This window comes from Panicum virgatum, chromosome 3N, assembly GCF_016808335.1.
Source record: "Panicum virgatum strain AP13 chromosome 3N, P.virgatum_v5, whole genome shotgun sequence".
In the NCBI taxonomy this organism is placed as follows: domain Eukaryota; kingdom Viridiplantae; phylum Streptophyta; class Magnoliopsida; order Poales; family Poaceae; genus Panicum; species Panicum virgatum.
The window spans coordinates 36331923-36341684 of NC_053147.1; the positions used below are offsets into that span (position 1 = coordinate 36331923).

The window sequence follows — 9762 nt, forward strand, 5'->3', positions numbered from 1 at the left end:
ACGGTTGTATTTATATCCGTGTGTAGTACTTGTTGACGGTCATTATTTCATGTTTTTTACCGTCAACTTCTCGGGAATAAATTGAGTTTTGCGCTATGTTCCATGTATATTTTATTTGATTCTAATAAGTTCCACAAGTTTTGGATGAGTTGTGCTTGCAGGTATTCACTGTCCAAAGATGGTCGAAATCAGAGAAAATCCCGGCCGCCCGGCACATTCCGTGCCGACCGGCCTGACACCTCCACATACATGGGTCCAATACTTTCACTGGAGCAATGTGACATGTTCATAGGGTTCCAGAACAAGGTGAACATTTCATAACTTGTCGGTAGACACGGAAGGTACAAGGTTCAACTCAAAGACCCACATGTTAGTGCCAAGATCGTGAAATGGGAAAACCACACATTCCAGAAGCAAAGTGGAGTGTAGTTGTGCAATGTCGGCGAAGCGGAGGGCCGAGGGACTCCGGAGGCAGGCCGCCCGGCCTACCTCAGGCCGCCCGGCCCAAGATAGAAGCATCCGAGGAAACCACCCAGAGAACTGACATCCAGAAGAGATCAGGAGCCGTCCACGGGAGGTCGGTGGCCAGATGGCACACTCCGCCCAGCCCCACCTTGCAGCTTCCCGGCTTCGCGTGGAAGTTAAGCACCGCCTCCACAGTTGCGTGCACATGGCGCTAACAGAATTACCGGCCTTCTACCGACCTTGGAAGCCTATAAATAGCACTCTCCCCCTCATTTGTAAATACACACTCAAAGGAGCAATTCTCTCTTCTCAAGTCTAGAGTAGGTTAGTAGTTGGGAGTTAGAGTCGAGTCGAGCTTGTCTCGAGGATCCGAAGTCGTCATCGGAGTTCGGTAAAGCTCTTGTATCTTTTCCTTTGACTATTTTAATATAAGTTATCTTATTTATTTACTTGTGTCAGCTTTACTTTCCGCAAGTATTTATCTTCCCAAGTACTAGTACTTGTCTGCGGGAGTAAGTTTTACCTCTAGTTCAGTTTAAGTTCTCTTTCTTGCTTGTCGGAGTTAGTCTTACGGGTTTTCTCGCCCGTACTAGTGTAACTAAAGTTAGTTCACTAGGTTGAGGGGGATTTCTCTTGAAGGCCTCAAGAGAAATCCTAGTACCGAAAGCAGACGTGGTGTCTGACTCAGTGCTAGCTAGAAAGTGTGTTCCATCCCACAGTACTGTAGTGGTAAATGGCAAGTGGTAACAGCCTTATCCGTCCCTCGTAGTCCACCATGTTCGGGTGTCTTCATAGCAGTAGGATTGCCAAAAGTATGTTGGGCCCCTTCTCACCCCTGTCTACGCCCTTCGCTTAGGGCGCCAAAGTAAGCTCCTGGTTTTGACATCCAGTTAGAAACATAGATTAGTTCTGGTGAGGTAGCTCAGTAGTTTAGAAGTGTTTCAGAAGTCCTTTCTAGCTCGTTGTTCTCCCAGCTGCTACCTCTCTAAGGTATAGAATCTCCTGTGTGTCACACGGTCATAGCTTGGCCATTTATCTCATCAGTTATCTGGCTTACCCCTGCTGAATTAGTTGGTCGATAACTTCAGTAAGGGTTGTCCCTACAATTTACGATACACTTTACCATAGTACTTCCCTAAGGATTTCACGATACCCTGGAATACTCCAATGTGAAGTGCTACACCGGTGAATTCTGTGCGCTTGCAGAATACCTATTCAGATTGAGCATAAGAGACACCAACTAGCTTTTCTGGCGCCGTTGCCGGGGAAGCAATTGGCTAACGTTATTGTATAATTGAGTGGAAAACCTTACTGTTTTATCACCGCTAGTTTTAGTGGGATTACCATTGCTCTCTCTCTCTCTCGTTTATTCGATGCAGAGCAGTGCATGACCGATTTTGATCTACCATCCAACTTCGATCCGAATCCTCAAAGAATTAGGCGAATTGTGAGACGCCGCGTCGTCTCACCCCAGAAGAAACCCACTTGGAATCCTCGTTTGTCAGTCTCAGCACCACCCATGGCCTAGATTCCCATGCAGTACTCGGCCCCGTCCAGCAGCCACATTCCTACTGGACTGAACAATGACCAAGGCAATGATGGCTTTGAGCTCAAGTCAGGACTGGTTAACATGGTTCAAGCGAGTTCATTCTGTGGCAAGGCATCAGAGGATGCCAACGCTCACCTTCAAAACTTCTTGGAAGTGAGCAACACCATCAACCGCAGAGGTACCATGATGGATAACGCCCATCTTCGACTGTTCCCGTTCTCCTTGCTAGGCAAGGCGAAGACGTGGTTTTACACCAATAAAGCAGACTTCACCACATGGGAAGCTTGCTCCAATACATTCCTGACGAAGTATTTCCCGGTGGGAAAAACCAATGCCCTCCGTGGCAAGATCTCTGGATTTCAACAGCTCCCAGATGAAGCTATTCCGAAAGCTTGGGAGAGATTCCAGGAATACATTGCAGCATGCCCCCACCACAACATGGAGGAATGGCTGATTATTCAGAGTTTCTTCAATGGCCTGAACACACCAGCTCAGAACCACATCGATGCAGCATCAGGTGGTTCCTTCCTTTCACTCAGCATCCCTGAAGCAAAAGCACTGGTAGATAAGATTGCTTCCAACCAAAGTTGGAAAGGTGAAAGGTAGCAAAAGCGCTCAGGTGAAAGGTGAAAGTCGTAACTCTTGCCCGATCACTCAGGAGGAAGCTCATTTATTTGGAGCGAACAACTCCAACAACTCAGGCTTCCATCCTCAGCAGGGTTGGAATTCCAAACCCAACCTCCCCTTCAGTCAGCAGCAAGGTATGAATTTTAATAACAATTTTCAATCCACTTTAAAGGACCTAGTTTATGGCCAGAAACAAATTAATGACAATATTAGTAAGAAATTCCTTGCTAATGACAAAATTTTGGAGTCTTTGGTTGGACTACTAGAGGGAATAAACTCAGTTATTAAAAACCAGTTGAGCTTCAATAAAATGATAGAAACTCAGGTTGCTCAACTAGCCTCATCTTGTCCTAACAATAATTCGGGAAAACTTCCTGGGCAACCGGAAGTTCCTCCGAAGGAAAGTGTTAGTGCGATAACTACGCGGACAGATAAGTCCATGCAAGAACCACCATACCTGAAAGATGCAGGATCTTGGCGGAAAGCCATACCCGCCAGCAATACCTCTGCTGCAGACGAAGACCAGGAGGAGGCAGAAGAGTCCAATACAACTGCTGCCCAGGAGGAAACCGTGGAACCCCCTAGAACTTCATGGGAGTTTCATGACACTACAGCCTTACCATTTCCGGAACGGTTAAGGAAGCCGGTGGCCGACGAGCAATTCGGCAAGTTCGTTGAGGTAATACGGAAGTTGTATGTCAATATACCGCCTCTTGACGCTATGCTGGTCCCAACCTATGCCAAGTACATCAAAGATATACTTGGTAACAAGAGAAGCCTGCCCACCACCGAGGTCGTGCAACTCACAGAGGAGTGTAGCGCAGCTATACTCGATCCTCTCCTGGAGAAGAAGAACGATCCAGGATGCCCCACAATCACATGTTCAATCGGGAGTCAACATTTCTCACACGCTCTGTGTGATCTGGGAGCAAGCGTTAGCATCATACCCAAGGTAGTTTTCAATAAACTAAACTATCATGAGCTTGCCCCTATTGCTCTTTGCTTGCAGCTTGCGGACCAGACAGTCTGTTACCCCATAGGAATTGCAGAGAACATTTCGGTTAAAATCCGGAACTTCTTTATTCCCATTGATTTCATCGTCCTCGACATGGAAGTCGATGCCAAGATGCCTCTCATTCTGGGAAGGCCGTTCTTGAGTACCGCAAATGCACACATTGATGTCGGAGCCAGAGAAATTCAGCTCAACATCAATGGGCAAACAGAGAGGTTCGCCTTCCGACCGAAGGTCGAACAATGTTCCCAGGTCAAAGCATTCAACCAGAAGAAATCCGAGAAAGAGCAGGAGAAGCCATCAACACCCACAATCGATATCCTTGCCGAGCTCTTGGAACAACTGAGAGTCGACAGGGAAATCAGAGTGCATAACTATAGGAACGCAAGACGACGAATCCTTCGCAGAGAATTTGAGGAATCGAAGGCGAAAGCGATCGAAACAAAACCCGCCACCAAGAAGGAATGGCAGAGAAAAGTGTCTTCGTCTGGAACTCCATCCGGCGACGATAATAGAACCCGAGGTATGGAGAGTCCCGCTCCGGACTCAAAACCCGAGCAATCGCCATGAGAACCATGGTATGTATCCATTCTTGCATTTGCATATAGGATAGTTTAAATTCCTTGCATAAATTTTCTGAAGTCATGGCATGTTTACATTTATAAACTAAAGTTTAAATTTTTGTCTCGCATCAAATATTATTACATTGCATATAAAAAAAATGGCCAAAGTGTAGGCCGGCCGGCCCCACTCTCCTTTGTTTGGTCCGGGGGCATCAGGAATCAGAGTCTTGGAGTGCATCAGAAGCTAGGGGAGGAGGCCGACACCTTTCACAGGGGGCAAGCCGGCCGGCCACATCATGGCCGCCCGGCGCCTCTCCTCCACTCATGTCCCGTCACCACCCACCAGAACCTGAGCACCTGCAAGTCTATGAAGTAGGCACTGACATGGAGCAAGGAAGGCCACGAGTGGTGCCGCCCGGTGCCATGAAGGCCGGCCGGTCCTGCCCCTGCGCGCCCCTATAAAAGGCCACCATGCCGTCGTCATTCGTCGCACCTCCGCTCCGAGTACGCAGGTCACTCTCCCGCACTCGAGCTCTCTCTTCCTCTCTCTCTGAGTTTTCTTGCTTAATGAAGCTCTTAGGAGTTAATTAAGTTTAGAAACTCAAGTGCTAGCCCCACAAAAAATAATAGTAGTGCTGAGATTAGCTCGGCACTAATTCAATAAAATTAGTAGTAACCCTCTCCTAAAATGAAAACCACAAAAATATGTTCCGTTGAATAATCAAGCTCTGAACGAAGAACATTTGTGGTGGATTGATCCCCACAAGAACGACTAACCACTGACCCCTCGGATTATTTTTCCCTGCATATTCTCTACACTAATCTTTTGCAGGAGTCATGTCGCTGTGGGGGAACATCAAAGGCAAGGTGAAGAAGCTGGGCTCGTTATCCCAATCCCGGAGTTCGCGAGTGTCATCAGGCTCCCGTGATGACATGTCGGGGGACTCTGTCCGCCGACCGTCACGATCCCAGGAAGAAGAAGAGGAAGCCCATGCCTCTCCAGCAGTCCCGAGGCCCCGTCTCAAAATCAGAGTTCTGATGTCGGTCGATCAGATCATCGTCTGGACTGATTATGAGCGGGATGCCCTCGAGCTGTTGAAGAAGCAGTCGTACGGCCATGCCAAGCGGTTCGATACAAAATTCCTCATGATGACGGGACTCCGCCAGGACATGAACCGCGCGTTCATAGCTGTGGGATGGTCACGCTTCGCCGACATCACCGAACCAGGTTCGCACGTTCTCACCATGGAATTTTTATCAACACTTCATGTCGAAACCGTTGGAAAAGAAACTAAAATTCACTTCCGCTTTTTCAATGAGTTCTTTGAAATGCTACCCAGAGACTTTAATAATGCACTAGGCTTCAGTAAGAAATGCCTATTAGAAGCTAATGCATTAACAGATGATCTTGAATATGACCGTAGTGCTTGGTGGAACGAAATCTCAGATGAACTAGTAAGTAGTAAAAACAGCATAGTCTCCATCCACAATCCAACTCTGAGAGTTCTAGCCAAGTTTCAGGCTATGGTAGTATTTTACCGAGCAGACCTCAGGCTATGTAGCTCCTCGGAGCTCATGTGCCTCTATGCTATGGCAAAGAAGATTCGCTACTCACCTGTCATGGGCATGGTCGCACATTGGCAGAAAATGATCACGTGCAAATCTCCCATCGACATAACCTCACTGGTCACCCACATTGCGCGGTATGTCGGTGTTTTGGAGAATGCACAAGTCACATATCTGCCCGCGACGGATGAGTACTGAACCTTCATTGGTCTGGATCACTTTGTTCACGCGCACATGATGCGTGAAGGTCCCGGGAATTCAGTTTTCATGTGCTATCCGGGGTATGAGAGGGAGTTCGAGCTGCCATGCCCGAAACTCTCGCTCTACTCCGTGAAACATCTAACCCTCCAGATGGAAAAGAAGGAGCCAGCACGCCACAGCACAGCTGGTCCTATGACACGTGGCAGAATTTGGCATGATGCACAGTTGGCCGATGGTGGCACATCACGGCAGGCAGGAGTTTCCCGTCAGGCAGGCACATCCCGCCAGGCAGGGACTTCTCACCAGCCAGGAGCTTCACGGCAGGCCCGTGCTTCTCAGGAAGCCGGACCATCACACGCTGCACCCTCGCCAGATGCCTCAACACAGCCTCATCCAGACACCACTCACATGAGCTTTGAGGAGGCCTACGGGTTTTACGACCAGGGTGGCCAGCCCTCGTACCAGCCAGAGGGTAGCACGGGGTATGGGCACGACCAGGGATTTTACTATCCCTCGTGTATGGGGACCTCCCATGGCCCGCAGGTTGGCCCATATGCGTCAGCACGCTTCGAGTACGATAACCCGCTCACACGGGAGTTGTCAGGCCACACTGCCAGATTGGGCGCCTTAGAGTTACGACAGGAGGAGTTGGGACACAGCCTCGATCACAACACCAGTCTCACACAGAAGAGTTGGGGGATGATATCCTCCATGTCCTATGATTGGCACCATGGTGCGTACTACCCCCGCCACATCCAGACCAGTAGCCCTAGCTTCGTTGTAGCTTGGGGGGGGGGAGAGATCGTCAGTACCCAGGTAAGTCGTCATACCCGCTCGTTCAGTTCAGCCTAGTTAAAAAAAGAGAATTGCCATGCTTAGAATAAATGTGTGGAAATCTGTGCAAACTCTTATCTTGAAAATGATGAATAGTTGCTCTGATTGAGCTTTGCATGTGCCCCGTTTACAGCCTTTTACTCATCTAGTACCAGAACTAGTTGGCACATAATAGGCACAATTAATCTGTTTGTGTGGGAAGCATTAACATGATTTCTAAGTTATTGTGGGATTCGAGATGGCCTACATCGAAATTAACACTGTTACCTCAGTAAGGGAAAATTCTAGGAGTACTATTAAAATATGATAAAAGGTTTCCCTACTGGTTTACATGTCCCATCCAGAGCCGTAATGATATTTCATGCATGAGCTACCACAGGCTATCTTGATTTACTTTGAGCTTTGTCGAATGGTGAGTTCGCTTGAGAAAAGGTACTTGTCATCTACCGGTCTTTCTCCTTTGCATACCCATTTCATTGCTAGCCTCAAAATGTCTGGTAAGACAACTACCTACCCCGGGTATTGTCATCCACTTTCACCAGATAGTTCCACCACAACTCAGCCCAAAATCTCCACTGTGTGCCTATCCATTTCAAAAAGGGTCAGGAAAATCTCTGCAATTACTCCCTCTAAAAATACTAAATTCATGGAGGACATGGGGTTATCTTCTTTAAAAAAAAGAGAGAGAAGAAGTGCCCATGATCTTTAGCAAAAATAGTCCAAAAGAGGAGTTCAATAAAATGACCCACAAATATTTCCAAAAGTGTGAGTCCATTTCTCCCTCATCCCTGAACATTTATGATTCCATAAGATCGGAATTTGATCAAGTACCTACCTCTTGCGAACCACTCTTCGGCTCGGCAACACATGTAATCAAGGTATGTCACACTCTTCCTACCCATAACTCCAGATATCAGCCTTAGATTAGGAAGAAGATGGTCAAGTTTTTGACCTTGGTGAGGAATCATACACCTTGAGCGATTGAGAGTACCTTTAGGGAACCTTAATCATATGCATACTTAAGAAATATTCCGAGAATGAAACTGAATAGGGAAAACAGGAAAATATTCTGGTGAAGGTTGTTCAGTCCTCCAACCGCTCAAGACAAGGGATGGGATGTGAAATAAGCCCCATCAACCAGAACATATAGGTATGAGCCAACTTACTCGAAGTACATACGGATAGAGTAATATGCTGTGCACAAGGTGCCTGTAGAGGGCAAACATCGACACAACTCCTAATCCATCGAGCCTCAGTATTAAGCTTTGCTCGAGGACGAGCAAAAGTATAAGATTGGGGGGGTGTTGACGGCCATTATTTCACATTTTTGACCGTCAACTTCTCGGGAACAAATTGAGTTTTGCACTATGTTCCATGCATATTTTATTCGATTCTAATAAGTTCCACAAGTTTTGGATGAGTTGTGCTTGCAGGTATTCACTGTCCAAAGATGGTCGAAATCAGAGAAAACCCCGGCCGCCCGGCACATTCTTTGCCGACCGGCCTGACACCTCCACATACATGGGTCCAAAACTTTCACTGGAGCAATGTGACATGTTTATATGGTTCCAGAACAAGGAAAACATTTCATATCCTATCGGTGGACCCGGAAAGCACAAGGTTCAACTCAAAGACCCACATGTCAGTGCCAAGATCATCAAATGGGGAAACCACCCATTCTAGAAGCAAAATGGAGTGCTGTTGTGCAACGTCGTCGAAGCGGAGGGCCGCGGGGTGTTGGCACTCCTTAGCCTAACGAATTACTCCGCAAACACATAGAGACCGATTATAGCTTTCACCAGGGAGTATACCTGGGATATCGAATCCAAGGAACGGTAAGGCTTCGACCAAATTTAGAGATCCTCAACCGGACACTACCAGTGAGAAGAAGATAACGGGAAGAGGGCCTAACTTCAGATAACCTACTACTCTGACTAGTTGACGGGCTAACTACTGACTTGATCTGCTTCGGCGGCTGGAAGAGGAAGGACTTCAAAAAGGGATGAGTGGGGAGTCCAACGGCAGCCTGCACTACTGCTATGAAAACACACGAACGTGGTGGACTACAAAAGACGGATAGGGCTGTCACCACCTACCGACTACCACAACGGTTCCGTGGGGTGGAACACAACCTGAGATAACTACCAAGCCTGGGCACCATGCCCACAGCTCTCGAGCTACTTGCTCCTATCGTGTACTTAGATAGAAAGCAACCTCAAATAAGCAGAACTTGCTACTTACGCAGACTCAGGATCCTGCAGATCAAAGTAAGCACTTAACTAGTAACTAAGACAGAAAGTAAAGCTAGCAAGAAACTAAAGTCGGGACAAGGAACTTACTCAAGTATATTCCTCTGAGGTGGATACAAAAGTGGAGTAAGACCGAGAGAACTCGAGTCCGCTCCTTTCAGCTCGGCTTTCACCAGAGCACTCACCTCACTCTCTTTCTACTCAACACAAGAGTGTACAAGAGACTCTATTCTCTATGGAATGGTGTGTGTTACAAGAGGGGTACTGGGCTGAGCGTCAGTTGCACGTAGGTAAGTTCATTGAGCTTGTCTTCCACACCAAGGGAGAGCAGCAAAGGCTGCCAGGTGGGGCCGGCCGGCCTCCCCTAGGACGGCCGACCTGGGGATGTGGCCATGTGGCCACCGCCTTTGCGTGGATGCTCTGGATCTTCTCTCAGAGTCGGTGGAGGTTGCGTAGCTCCAACGGTGACAGTTAGGGGCCGGCCAGCCGAGGCTGGCCGGCCTGGCTCTGGCTCGGCTCAGGCTCATGTTGCTCTGACATGTTGTTCCCACAGTCCACTCTGCTTCACAAGTTGAATTGGGCTCTGGTTTTTCGGGTTGTCACTAGATTGGACCTCAATTCTATTTGGTTCAAGCCTTTCGGCCTTATCTTGTGAAATTTGCCAAACCGACATTGGTGTGACTTGATCTTGGTCTC

At 47.9% G+C, this 9762-nt stretch overlaps 1 non-coding gene across 1 annotated transcript; it reads right to left on the minus strand.

Annotated features, from left to right (window-relative positions):
• Positions 1-2347: 2347 nt before the first annotated feature.
• LOC120668218 lies at positions 2348-2454 on the minus strand. Its single transcript, XR_005672316.1, has one exon. It is a non-coding gene; the product is annotated as a small nucleolar RNA R71 (small nucleolar RNA).
• Positions 2455-9762: the final 7308 nt, after the last annotated feature.